General features: G+C 42.5%; 1 pseudogene; it reads right to left on the reverse strand.

Annotated features, from left to right (window-relative positions):
- Window positions 1-1,005: 1,005 nt before the first annotated feature.
- Window positions 1,006-1,157, reverse strand: LOC142357869 (5.8S ribosomal RNA; annotated as a pseudogene).
- Between the last annotated feature and the right edge of the window lie 13,843 nt (window positions 1,158-15,000).

Here is a 15,000-nt window from a genome sequence, read left to right on the forward strand (position 1 = left end):
TTTCACATGTTGATGTTTTGGCTTTCGCCTACTAGAAGCAACATAATACTCGTCTTGTTAGCTCATTCAATGAGAATAGCTTTTCCCGTTGAGAATTTTTGCCTTCAATTGGCGTTGTAGTGAGTTTGGCTACTCAGATCACCAAATACTTGTGACAATTCGAACCAGAAATGTTTTCAATTTTCACATGCTGATGTTTCGGATTCAACCTACTAGAAGCAGCATAATACTTGTATTCAACAATTTCTGTATCAAATCCCAGTTTTCTCTGGTGCATCTTTGCCAAACTATTCCAAACTGCCTGAGTCTGAATACCAATTACAGGTACTAGTAAATGCACGTTACTAAGGACTATATAGTTCTAGGTTACTGTACACAACGACGTTCACATGTTGATGTTTCAGCTGCCGCTTACTAGAAACAACATAATACTTATCGTGCATACCTTTCCATAACTTGTCCTTTTCAGATGCATTAGTTTCCCTTTGTCTTGGCTTCTACAGTCAGACTGGCTACTAGTAACAGCACAGTACTAATCACATATCGTTCTACAGTTTGCAGACAACTTTCACATGTTGATGTTTCAGCTTTCGCCTACTAGAAACAACATAATACTCGCTGTATACATTTGTAGTTCTCTATGTAACTTTCATGTGAAGAAGTTTCGCCAGTCTTTTTGACTGTCTCAAATCTGAGTCATGCTTAGGCTACTAGTTGCTTCATAGTACTTATCGCCTCGAGATCATTGAACAAAACTTGATTTTCACATGTTGCTGTTTCAGCTTCCGCTTACTAGAAACAACATAATACTAGTCTCATTAAGTTCCGTCTCTTTGCAATTTTCTTATGAAGAAAATTCGCCATCACAATGACTCCAGCAGTTCTTGATCAAGGAATGCAATCATTGATCAGAATGCTATTATTTGAATCGGTTCTGCTTTAAGTGTTCCAATTTTATTGGAAGCACCAACAATAGAACATCAATGTGTTCAATCGAGAGTTATATAACCCTGAATCGGACGCAGTCAACAGCCGAAGCCGAGACCGCCTTTTGCGTTAGAGAGGTCGGTAAACAAATCTTGCGATTCATACCGAATTAACACATATAGCTGTGCTCCTCTTCGTAAAGCGAGCCAAGTGATCCCCTGTTGAAGGATGTATTTGGACCAATCTAGTAGCATTTGGTTTCCAACAAGCTCTCCCAAGTTAGCTTACTTATTGGGCTTTTCAACCAATTCGGTTGGCTACAAGCATCATCAAAGTACTAGCCACAGTTTGATCGCAAAATTCTACGACTTTCACATGTTGATGTTTCGGCTTGCGCTTAGCCTACTATAAGCAACATAATACTAGTCATATCATAGAGCGTGATCAGCTTGTGACGTTCTCATGATGAAGTTTCACCAACAGTGTCTCACTTCGAGCTTAAATCCAGCTACTAGTAACTACACAGTACTGACTGCAACGATAACTTTTATCTATACCTTTCACATGCTGCGCTTTCGGCCAGGGCCTACTAACGTCAACATAATACTCGATATAAACTTTTGTTCATGATGCAGCTTCCCCATGCAGAAGTTTCGCCTTCAAATGCTCTCTTGGCCATATGACGTAAGAAAAGGTTACTAGTAACATCACAGTACTAGCCACAGTTTGATTGCAAAATTCTACGACTTTCACATGTTGATGTTTCGGCTTGCGCTTAGCCTACTAGAAGCAACATAATACTAGTCATATCATAGAGCGTGATCAGCTTGTGACGTTCTCATGATGAAGTTTCACCAACAGTGTCTCATTTCGAGCTTAAATCCAGCTACTAGTAACTACACAGTACTGACTGCAACGCTAACTTTTATCTATACCTTTCACATGCTGCGCTTTCGGCCAGGGCCTACTAACGTCAACATAATACTCGATATAAACTTTTGTTCATGATGCAGCTTCCCCATGCAGAAGTTTCGCCTTCAAATGCTCTCTTGGCCATATGACGTAACACAAGGTTACTAGTAACATCACAGTACTAGCCACAATTTGATCGCAAAATTCTACGACTTTCACATGTTGATGTTTCGGCTTGCGCTTAGCCTACTATAAGCAACATAATACTAGTCATATCATAGAGCGTGATCAGCTTGTGACGTTCTCATGATGAAGTTTCACCAACAGTGTCTCACTTCGAGCTTAAATCCAGCTACTAGTAACTACACAGTACTGACTGCAACGATAACTTTTATCTATACCTTTCACATGCTGCGCTTTCGGCCAGGGCCTACTAACGTCAACATAATACTCGATATAAACTTTTGTTCATGATGCAGCTTCCCCATGCAGAAGTTTCGCCTTCAAATGCTCTCTTGGCCATATGACGTAAGAAAAGGTTACTAGTAACATCACAGTACTAGCCACAGTTTGATTGCAAAATTCTACGACTTTCACATGTTGATCTTTCGGCTTGTGCTTAGCCTACTAGAAGCAACATAATACTAGTCATATCATAGAGCGTGATCAGCTTGTGACGTTCTCATGATGAAGTTTCACCAACAGTGTCTCATTTCGAGCTTAAATCCAGCTACTAGTAACTACACAGTACTGACTGCAACGCTAACTTTTATCTATACCTTTCACATGCTGCGCTTTCGGCCAGGGCCTACTAACGTCAACATAATACTCGATATAAACTTTTGTTCATGATGCAGCTTCCCCATGCAGAAGTTTCGCCTTCAAATGCTCTCTTGGCCATATGACGTAACACAAGGTTACTAGTAACATCACAGTACTAGCCACAATTTGATCGCAAAATTCTACGACTTTCACATGTTGATGTTTCGGCTTGCGCTTAGCCTACTAGAAGCAACATAATACTAGTCATATCATGGAGCGTGATCAGCTTGTGACGTTCTCATGATGAAGTTTCACCAACAGTGTCTCATTTCGAGCTTAAATCCAGCTACTAGTAACTACACAGTACTGACTGCAACGATAACTTTTATCTATACCTTTCACATGCTGCGCTTTCGGCCAGGGCCTACTAATGTCAACATAATACTCGATATAAACTTTTGTTCATGATGCAGCTTCCCCATGCAGAAGTTTCGCCTTCAAATGCTCTCTTGGCCATATGACGTAACACAAGGTTACTAGTAACATCACAGTACTAGCCACAATTTGATCGCAAAATTCTACGACTTTCACATGTTGATGTTTCGGCTTGCGCTTAGCCTACTAGAAGCAACATAATACTAGTCATATCATAGAGCTTGATCAGCTTGTGACATTCTCATGATGAAGTTTCACCAACAGTGTCTCATTTTGAGCTTAAATCCAGCTACTAGTAACTACACAGTACTGACTGCAACAATAACTTTTATCTATACCTTTCACATGCTGCGTTTTCGGCCAAGGCCTACTAACGTCAACATAATACTCGATATAAAATTTTGATCATGATGCAGCTTTCCCATGCAGAAGTTTCGCCTTCAAATGCTCTCTTGGCCATATGACGGAACACCAGGTTACTAGTAACATCACAGTACTAGCCACAGTTTGATTGCAAAATTCTACGACTTTCACATGTTGATGTTTCGGCTTGCGCTTAGCCTACTAGAAGCAACATAATACTAGTCATATCATAGAGCGTGATCAGCTTGTGACGTTCTCATGATGAAGTTTCACCAATAGTGTTTCATTCGAATTGGTTCTGCTTTAAGCTCTCCAATTGTTTTGGATGAACCAGTTTTGCCCTTCGAAGCCACTTTTGTGAGCTTTTGTGGGTCTTTACCAAGAGGATATACCTCAAGGCCTCTTTCAATTCCTTTAAGTTCTTTCAACTCCTTTACAGTTTCTAGGTTCACATAGCTGCAAACCTTATTTCTAGTTTTAAGTCTGGCCAACTTGGGGAGAGTTGGTGCAGACCGTGACCAATTCTAGTAGGATGCCACAACAAGAATGTGATCAACTTAGCTTGTCGATGAACCTGCCCCACATTCAAACAACTCTATCGCCTTTTCCTCGTATAGTTATATGCGAGGGCCTCTCATAGAGAGCGCTGTTAGCAACCTTTTCCACATAGACGATAAAGTTGTGAGTGTTTTGCACATGGCTGTTGTCATCACCACGTGACGAGTCAACTCAGCTTGACTCTCTACACTCCGACAAGCTTTGCACATACGCCTTTAGTTCAGTATGTGTCTTTAATCTGACTCCGGTGCCTCAAGCCGGAAAAATTGTCAGATTATGATCATTATCGGTTAGTCATCCCGATGCAAGATCGTATCGTACTGTCTTTGTCTACCTCCAGATTCCGAAGAACAGGAGGAGACTCTCCCAGACCTACATATCTGGGAGAATGTTCAGAGGGCGAGAAGCTGTGGATTACTCTCCCCTAAGAACTGACTAAACTTTACCCTCGTCCAAGGTAAGTTTATTTTAGCTAGCCTTCTATGTAAAGGATCTGAGGCTAAGCTGTGTTTTTTCGAGCCTTTGGCTCGGAGCAAGTTCAGTGGGCGCCCCGAGTAGCTCAACTCTTTCCCACTGAACAGCGCAACGCTCTGTCACTCGCTGGGATTTTTGCGTGTCGGTTCTAACCACGCGACTTGTGGACCTTTTTAGGCCTTTCTCATTCACAAGTCTATAGCTGGGCTTCTATAACCCAGCTTCTGAGATCTAGATAGCTGCAGTTCTGCTAGGCTGCTTTTGCTAACTAGTCTCCCTTTAAGCAGTCCCTTGCCATGACTGCTGAACTATGTATCCACACAAGTAGTTTTTGAGCTCGATACATAATTCGAGATTGGTTGCCAAGCAATCTCTAGCGACAGAGCGTCATGCGCACTACAGACATGGCCTCTACCAGCAGCCATGCCCGAAGGAATCAATCACTGATCCTTCCGCAGGTTCCCCTACGGAAACCTTGTTACGACTTTTACTTCCTCTAGACAATTAAGCTCGATCCGCTTCATCCCGTTGCCGGAGACCGAAGTCCCAACAGTAGGAATTTGCAATTCTTGCTTAACTATCCAATCAGTAGTAGCGACGGGCGGTGTGTACAAAGGGCAGGGACGTAATCCCTATGAGTTGTTGACTCATAAGTACCAGGAATTCCTGGTTCACGTCTGCAAGTTACAACAGACGATCCCCTTGAAGCGCTGTACTTTTCTCTGATTGCCCAGTCCATTTCGGACCAAGGGCTGAGTACTCAATCTAAAAGTACACAGTGTAGCGCGCGTGCAGTCCAGAACATCTAAGGGCATCACAGACCTGTTATAGCCTCACTTCATCTGCGGTATTTAATTCCGCATAGTTCCTCTAAGAAGTGTTTGAATTCACATATAGTGAATTTCATTATTTAGATGGAGAAGATCTCGTTCGTTATCGGAATTAACCAGACAGATCACTCCACTAACTAAGAACGGCCATGCACCACCGCCCATATAATCATGAAAGATATTCAATCTGTCAATCCTTAAGATGTCTGGACCGGGTGAGTTTTCCCGTGTTGAGTCAAATTAAGCCGCAGGCTCCACTCCTGGTGGTGCCCTTCCGTCAATTCCTTTAAGTTTCGATTTTGCAACCATACTTCCCCCGGAACCAATAAACTTTGGTTTCCCGGTTAATCTCTTGCCAAGTCAAGATCGACTTTGACAAATTGTAGGTTGGTATAGTTTATGGTCAGAATTACGAGGGTATCTAATCCTCTTCAATACTCTGACTTTCGTTCTTGATTAATGAAAACATTCTTGGCAAATGCTTTCGCAGTAGTTTGTCTTGCCACGATCCAAGAATTTCACCTCTAACGTAGCAATACAAATGCCCCCGTCTGTTCCTTTCAATCATTACCGCACTCAGCCAACCGGCATCAATCGAGTAGCGGGTCATTCTCCATTATTCCATGCTTTATTATTCGATCCCAAAGGATGCTTTGAACACTCTAATTTTCTCAGGGTGAAAACACCGTTTCCACAGTTCGTCACATTTAAGTGCAAACTATTTCTTCGATGCGAAGGATGAGCGGAACGAGTCAACAGATTTAACTGAAGACCATGTTGCCGTTCTACTCAAACAGATCCAACTATGAGCTTTTTAAACGCAGCAACTATTGCATACGCTTGTAGAGGCTGGTATTACCGCGGCTGCTGGCACCAGACTTGCCCTCTACTCGTTCATCAATGGAGCTTTTAAGTCCATTCCATTCTGATTACAAACCATAAAGGTTCATATCATTATTTCTAGTCACTACCTCCTCGTGCGGAGAGTGGGTAATTTGCGTGCCTGCTGCCTTCCTTGGATGTGGTAGCCGTTTCTAAGGCTCCCTCTCCGGAATCGAACCCTGATTCCCCGTTACCCGTCACAACCATGGTAGTCCGTTACACTACCATCATAGGTTGATAGGTCAGAAATTCGGAAGTTCCGTCCCCAAGCCGAAGCTATCTGGGATCTTTCAGTTACTAGGACTCATCACGGGATGTGTCTGTACTTAGCAAATCACCCGGTGTAGTCTTGTAAAAGTCTCCGACAGTGTCGGACAATCAGCATGCATTAGCTGCAGGGTTACCGCAGTTATTCATTTAGCTTGCAAATCAACTAATAGATAGTAACTGATTTAATGAGCCATTCGCGGTTCCACTTTTTCAAGCTTCGCTTGCACATGCATGGCTTAGTCTTTCAGACAAGCATATGGCAACTGACAGGATCAATCAGTTTAATTGTACTTTGAACAATCTTTCGATTTGTTCGAATTTAGAAAGACATAGCCTTGCGGCCTCGTCAATCTTGCTTTGAGCTTTTTAAATCACGAAGAGTTTCAATGCATGCTTTGGCATGGCTACTAGTTACTACACAGTACTCTACACACTTAGAGTTACCCACGATTACACATTTCACATGCTGATGTTTCGGCTCGCGCGTACTAGAAACAGCATAATACTATGTGTACTGGTAGATAGCGCTCTGTGAGCATTTCCCATGAGCAGGTTTTGCCCTCCAAATCTCTGTTCTACTGTTACCAATACCGGCTAACAACTGTATCATACTAGGGAGAATTGACTCATGATTTAAAAACCAGATGTTCACATGTCGATGTTTCGGCTCTCGCCTACTAGAAACAACATAATACTAGTCTGTTAAAAATCTCAATCACGCCGCCTCTTCAGATACAGAAGTTTTACCTTTTATTGGTTAGAGAACAGCTTTCCAGCTGTCGACATGGTTACTAGTAACAACACCGTACTCAACACAAAAACTTTTCAACTTCACAACTTTCACATGCTGATGTTTCTGCTTTCGCATACTAGAAACAGCATAATACTTATTGTTTTGTCAAGTAATTTGTGTGTCTTTCCCATGTGAAGTTTCACCGGTCAACAATGTTTCCCTGACCAATTACGGCTACTAGTAGCTGTATAATACTAGGGAAAATGATTGAGGATTTAATATCAGATTTTCACATGTTGATGTTTCGGCTTTCGCCTACTAGAAACAACATAATACTAGTCTGCTAAGAAATCTCGCTCAAATTGCCTTTTCACATACAGAAGTTTCACCTTCTATTGGTTAGAGAACAGTTCTCAGCTGTCGACATGGTTACTAGTAACAACATCGTACTCAACACAAAAATTCTTCAACTTCACAACTTTCACATGCTGATGTTTCTGCTTTCGCGTACTAGAAACAGCATAATACTTATTGCTTTGTCAAGAAGTGTGTGTGTCTTTCCCATGCGAAAGTTTCACCGGTCAGCAATAATTGCCGTGTCCAATTAAGGTTACTCATAGCTGTATAATACTAGGGAAAATGATTGAGGATTTAATATCAGATTTTCACATGTTGATGTTTCGGCTTTCGCCTACTAGAAACAACATAATACTAGTCTGCTAATAAATCTCGCTCAAATTGCCTTTTCACATACAGAAGTTTCACCTCTTCTTGGTCACTGTACAGATGATGCTGTCTGTTCTTTATTTGGTTCTGCTTATTATAAGGAGGGGCATCACTCCTTCCTCCTTGGTTTGCATGCATTAAGCCTGCTTTGTGAAAAGCGTATCTTTCTAGCTTTTCTTCGCCTTACTCGAGTAGGACGATACAATCCAGACATTAGTCAGTCTTGGTGTAAAGTCACTGAGTATTATTCGGTTCTGCTTTATTCAGCAATATGCTGTATAATTGTTGTAATTTGCGAACATATTTGTTCTCAGTTCCGAACTACTAGCGACGACAGATTACCAGCGGTCATGAGCCATCAAGGTAGTTCTTTGGTGCATCAAGTAGAGAGGTGCCATCAAACAACACTTCCCTAATAATGCTACACACATAGAATTTGCTACAGTGCAGCTTTTTACTTTGCAAAATTTGCGCACAAATTTTGCATAGAATAAATGTTTTATCAAGATTTTTAGATCCCCTCCCTTGAGAGAACGTTACTCCTTTAAGTGAACACCCCGCGGCGTCCTGTTGTTATTGCTTATAACCATTTCGCAAGCCGGAGGCATAATGCACTACGCAAGCCGCTACTTTGGCACAGAGGCACCTAGTTTTACACCCGGGACTTCAGGTGGCCCAGTTTTACACCCAGTACAGCGGTGCCAGTTGGTAACCCGGTGGATCCTCGGAGACCAGACATGATCATAGATCAAACCCGATGTATGCTACTCCTGAACGTATAGTATCTCCACTGTGCAATGAAATTATCGTTCGTTTCGGGCCTTCCTATACGTTCAGCAGACAATCGCTAGGAATTCACCTCGTGACCCGTGGTGACCACACTGGATTTCAAGTTTATTGATTTGGACAGACCTGTCATTTATTTTGCTTTTCAGCTTCAGTTCTGCTCGATCTAGCTTGCCTAAGGCTTGATCTCGCTTTGCTCACCCCTGTAGGAGCCTCTACTAGTACCACTCGGAGTAATGGGGAATCCACCAGACCTAATCGATGAATGCCATCAAACAACAAACATCATACCCGGCTTCATCAGGCATATTTTATTACTTCCGAGAGGTACTTTAGTATCAGATCTTTCTCCATGCCTCTTATGAGGACCCGTCAGACCTTTCGGTTTATCGTTTAGCTTCAGTCCTGCTCGATCTAGCTTTCCCAAGGCTCGATCTAGCTCTATTCGCCCCACTAGAGGGCTCTCTAAGACCCCTCGGTCTTAGTGTTAGCTCCGGTACTGCTCGGTCGTGCTTGCTGAAGGCCCGACCCAGCTTTAGTTAGATTCTCGTACTTTCTCTTGGCCTCTCTAGGAGGACCAGACAGACCTCTCGGTCTATCGTTTAGCTTCAGTCCTGCTCGATCTAGCTTGCCCAAGGCTTGATCAAGCTCTATTCGCCCCGCTAGAGGGCTCTCTAAGACCCCTCGGTCTTAGTGTTATCTTCTGTAATGCCTAACCAAGCTTACTACAGGCCTTGGTCAGGTCTTTATCGGTCACCGATTAGTAACAGACCAATCATAGGGCCTTCCACCCTATCCGGGTTGAGGTCTTTAGTCCAGCCATATTTTGACAAGACACCTCTCCCTAATAATGCCCCACACATAGAATTACTGTCCATGCAGTATTTAACTTGTGTTTTTTTCTAAAATTTGATTTTCACTTTTTGGAGGTTCATTTGCTCCTCTGACACTCTTTCAGCTTCAATCTTACTCGATCTAGCTTTCCCAAGGCTCGATCTAGCTCTATTCGCCCCACTAGAGGGCTCTCTAAGACACTTCGGTCTTAGTGTTAGCTCCGGTCTTGCTCAATCGTGCTTGCTGAAGGCGCGATCAAGCTTTAGTTAGCTTCTCGTACTTCCTCTTGGCCTCTCTAGGAGGACCAGACAGACCTCTCGGTCTATCGTTTAGCTTCAGTCCTGCTCGATCTAGCTTTCCCAAGGCTCGATCTAGCTCTATTCGCCCTGCTAGAGGGCTCTCTAAGACCCCTCGGTCTTAGTGTTAGCTCCGGTACAGCTCGGTCGTGCTTGCTGAAGGCCCGATCAAGCTTTAGTTAGATTCTCGTACTTTCTCTTGGCCTCTATAGGAGGACCAGACAGACCTCTCGGTCTATCGTTTAGCTTCAGTCCTGCTTGATCTAGCTTTCCCAAGGCTCGATCTAGCTCTATTCGCCCTGCTAGAGGGCTCTCTAAGACCCCTCGGTCTTAGTGTTAGCTCCGGTACAGCTCGGTCGTGCTTGCTGAAGGCCCGATCAAGCTTTAGTTAGCTTCTCGTACTTTCTCTTGGCCTCTCTAGGAGGACCAGACAGACCTCTCGGTCTATCGTTTAGCTTCAGTCCTGCTCGATCTAGCTTTCCCAAGGCTCGATCTAGATCTATTCGCCCTGCTAGAGGGCTCTCTAAGACCCCTCGGTCTTAGTGTTAGCTCCGGTACAGCTCGGTCGTGCTTGCTGAAGGCCTGATCAAGCTTTAGTTAGCTTCTCGTACTTTCTCTTGGCCTCTCTAGGAGGACCAGACAGACCTTTCGGTCTAAAGCTAACTCAAGCTAACTCAAGCTAACCCGAGCTAACTCAAGCTAGCTCAAGCTAACCCAAGCTAGCTAAAGCTAACTCAAGCTAACTCAAGCTAATTCAAGCTAACTCAAGCTAACTCAAGCTAACTCAAGCTAACTCAAGCTAGCTAAAGCTAACTCAAGCTAACTCAAGCTAACTCAAGCTAACCCGAGCTAACTCAAGCTAACTCAAGGTAGCTAAAGCTAGTTCAAGCTAACTCAAGCTAGCTAAAGCTAAGACAAGCTAACTCAAGCTAACTCAAGCTAACTCAAGCTAACTCAAGCTAACTCAAGCTAACTCAAGCTAGCTAAAGCTAACTCAAGCTAACTCAAGCTAACTCAAGCTAACCCGAGCTAACTCAAGCTAACTCAAGGTAGCTAAAGCTAGTTCAAGCTAACTCAAGCTAGCTAAAGCTAAGACAAGCTAACTCAAGCTAACTCAAGCTAACTCAAGCTAACTCAAGCTAACTAAAGCTAGTTCAAGCTAACTCAAGCTAGCTAAAGCTAACTCAAGCTAACTCAAGCTAACTCAAGCTAGCTCAAGCTAACTCAAGCTAGTTCAAGCTAACTCAAGCTAGCTAAAGCTAACTCAAGCTAACTCAAGCTAACTCAAGCTAACTCAAGCTAGCTAAAGCTAACTCAAGCTAACTCAAGCTAACCCGAGCTAACTCAAGCTAGCTCAAGCTAACCCAAGCTAGCTAAAGCTAACTCAAGCTAACTCAAGCTAACTAAAGCTAGTTCAAGCTAACTCAAGCTAGCTAAAGCTAACTCAAGCTAACTCAAGCTAACTCAAGCTAGCTCAAGCTAACTCAAGCTAGTTCAAGCTAACTCAAGCTAGCTAAAGCTAACTCAAGCTAACTCAAGCTAACTCAAGCTAACTCAAGCTAGCTAAAGCTAACTCAAGCTAACTCAAGCTAACCCGAGCTAACTCAAGCTAGCTCAAGCTAACCCAAGCTAGCTAAAGCTAACTCAAGCTAACTCAAGCTAATTCAAGCTAACTCAAGCTAACTCAAGCTAACTCAAGCTAACTCAAGCTAGCTAAAGCTAACTCAAGCTAACTCAAGCTAACTCAAGCTAACCCGAGCTAACTCAAGCTAACTCAAGGTAGCTAAAGCTAGTTCAAGCTAACTCAAGCTAGCTAAAGCTAAGACAAGCTAACTCAAGCTAACTCAAGCTAACTCAAGCTAACTCAAGCTAACTCAAGCTAACTCAAGCTAGCTAAAGCTAACTCAAGCTAACTCAAGCTAACTCAAGCTAACCCGAGCTAACTCAAGCTAACTCAAGGTAGCTAAAGCTAGTTCAAGCTAACTCAAGCTAGCTAAAGCTAAGACAAGCTAACTCAAGCTAACTCAAGCTAACTCAAGCTAACTCAAGCTAACTAAAGCTAGTTCAAGCTAACTCAAGCTAGCTAAAGCTAACTCAAGCTAACTCAAGCTAACTCAAGCTAGCTCAAGCTAACTCAAGCTAGTTCAAGCTAACTCAAGCTAGCTAAAGCTAACTCAAGCTAACTCAAGCTAACTCAAGCTAACTCAAGCTAGCTAAAGCTAACTCAAGCTAACTCAAGCTAACCCGAGCTAACTCAAGCTAGCTCAAGCTAACCCAAGCTAGCTAAAGCTAACTCAAGCTAACTCAAGCTAATTCAAGCTAACTCAAGCTAACTCAAGCTAACTCAAGCTAACTCAAGCTAGCTAAAGCTAACTCAAGCTAACTCAAGCTAACTCAAGCTAACCCGAGCTAACTCAAGCTAACTCAAGGTAGCTAAAGCTAGTTCAAGCTAACTCAAGCTAGCTAAAGCTAAGACAAGCTAACTCAAGCTAACTCAAGCTAACTCAAGCTAACTCAAGCTAACTCAAGCTAACTCAAGCTAGTTCAAGCTAACTCAAGCTAACTCAAGCTAACTCAAGCTAGCTAAAGCTAACTCAAGCTAACTCAAGCTAACTCAAGCTAACCCGAGCTAACTCAAGCTAACTCAAGGTAGCTAAAGCTAGTTCAAGCTAGCTCAAGCTAGCTAAAGCTAAGACAAGCTAACTCAAGCTAACTCAAGCTAACTCAAGCTAACTCAAGCTAGTTCAAGCTAACTCAAGCTAGCTAAAGCTAACTCAAGCTAACTCAAGCTAACTCAAGCTAGCTCAAGCTAACTCAAGCTAGTTCAAGCTAACTCAAGCTAGCTAAAGCTAACTCAAGCTAACTCAAGCTAACTCAAGCTAGCTCAAGCTAACTCAAGCTAACTCAAGCTAACTCAAGCTAACCCGAGCTAACTCAAGCTAACTCAAGGTAGCTAAAGCTAGTTCAAGCTAGCTCAAGCTAGCTAAAGCTAAGACAAGCTAACTCAAGCTAACTCAAGCTAACTCAAGCTAACTCAAGCTAGTTCAAGCTAACTCAAGCTAGCTAAAGCTAACTCAAGCTAACTCAAGCTAACTCAAGCTAGCTCAAGCTAACTCAAGCTAGTTCAAGCTAACTCAAGCTAGCTAAAGCTAACTCAAGCTAACTCAAGCTAACTCAAGCTAGCTCAAGCTAACTCAAGCTAGTTCAAGCTAACTCAAGCTAGCTAAAGCTAACTCAAGCTAACTCAAGCTAACTCAAGCTAACTCAAGCTAGCTAAAGCTAACTCAAGCTAACTCAAGCTAACCCGAGCTAACTCAAGCTAGCTCAAGCTAACCCAAGCTAGCTAAAGCTAACTCAAGCTAACTCAAGCTAATTCAAGCTAACTCAAGCTAACTCAAGCTAACTCAAGCTAACTCAAGCTAGCTAAAGCTAACTCAAGCTAACTCAAGCTAACTCAAGCTAACCCGAGCTAACTCAAGCTAACTCAAGGTAGCTAAAGCTAGTTCAAGCTAACTCAAGCTAGCTAAAGCTAAGACAAGCTAACTCAAGCTAACTCAAGCTAACTCAAGCTAACTCAAGCTAACTCAAGCTAGTTCAAGCTAACTCAAGCTAACTCAAGCTAACTCAAGCTAGCTAAAGCTAACTCAAGCTAACTCAAGCTAACTCAAGCTAACCCGAGCTAACTCAAGCTAACTCAAGGTAGCTAAAGCTAGTTCAAGCTAGCTCAAGCTAGCTAAAGCTAAGACAAGCTAACTCAAGCTAACTCAAGCTAACTCAAGCTAGTTCAAGCTAACTCAAGCTAGCTAAAGCTAACTCAAGCTAACTCAAGCTAACTCAAGCTAGCTCAAGCTAACTCAAGCTAGTTCAAGCTAACTCAAGCTAGCTAAAGCTAACTCAAGCTAACTCAAGCTAACTCAAGCTAACTCAAGCTAGCTAAAGCTAACTCAAGCTAACTCAAGCTAACCCGAGCTAACTCAAGCTAGCTCAAGCTAACCCAAGCTAGCTAAAGCTAACTCAAGCTAACTCAAGCTAATTCAAGCTAACTCAAGCTAACTCAAGCTAACTCAAGCTAACTCAAGCTAGCTAAAGCTAACTCAAGCTAACTCAAGCTAACTCAAGCTAACCCGAGCTAACTCAAGCTAACTCAAGGTAGCTAAAGCTAGTTCAAGCTAACTCAAGCTAGCTAAAGCTAAGACAAGCTAACTCAAGCTAACTCAAGCTAACTCAAGCTAACTCAAGCTAACTCAAGCTAACTCAAGCTAGTTCAAGCTAACTCAAGCTAACTCAAGCTAACTCAAGCTAGCTAAAGCTAACTCAAGCTAACTCAAGCTAACTCAAGCTAACCCGAGCTAACTCAAGCTAACTCAAGGTAGCTAAAGCTAGTTCAAGCTAACTCAAGCTAGCTAAAGCTAAGACAAGCTAACTCAAGCTAACTCAAGCTAACTCAAGCTAACTCAAGCTAACTAAAGCTAGTTCAAGCTAACTCAAGCTAGCTAAAGCTAACTCAAGCTAACTCAAGCTAACTCAAGCTAGCTCAAGCTAACTCAAGCTAGTTCAAGCTAACTCAAGCTAGCTAAAGCTAACTCAAGCTAACTCAAGCTAACTCAAGCTAACTCAAGCTAGCTAAAGCTAACTCAAGCTAACTCAAGCTAACCCGAGCTAACTCAAGCTAGCTCAAGCTAACCCAAGCTAGCTAAAGCTAACTCAAGCTAACTCAAGCTAATTCAAGCTAACTCAAGCTAACTCAAGCTAACTCAAGCTAACTCAAGCTAGCTAAAGCTAACTCAAGCTAACTCAAGCTAACTCAAGCTAACCCGAGCTAACTCAAGCTAACTCAAGGTAGCTAAAGCTAGTTCAAGCTAACTCAAGCTAGCTAAAGCTAAGACAAGCTAACTCAAGCTAACTCAAGCTAACTCAAGCTAACTCAAGCTAACTCAAGCTAGTTCAAGCTAACTTAATGAAGTTAACCCAAGCTAACTTGGGTTAATGAAGTCAAACTCAAGCTAACCCGAGCTAACTCAAGCTAACTCAAGCTAATTCAAGCTAACTCAAGCTAACTCAAGCTAATTCAAGCTAACTCAAGCTAATTCAAGCTAACTCAAGCTAGCTCAAGCTAACTCAAGCTAACCCAAGCTAACTTAAGCTAGCTTAAGCTAATTAAAGCTAATTAAAGCTAACTCAAGCTAACCCAAGCTAACTTAAGCTAGCTCTA

Source organism: Convolutriloba macropyga, unplaced genomic scaffold, assembly GCF_964194025.1.
Source record: "Convolutriloba macropyga unplaced genomic scaffold, txConMacr16.3 SCAFFOLD_2995, whole genome shotgun sequence".
Taxonomy (NCBI): Eukaryota; Metazoa; Xenacoelomorpha; order Acoela; family Convolutidae; genus Convolutriloba; species Convolutriloba macropyga.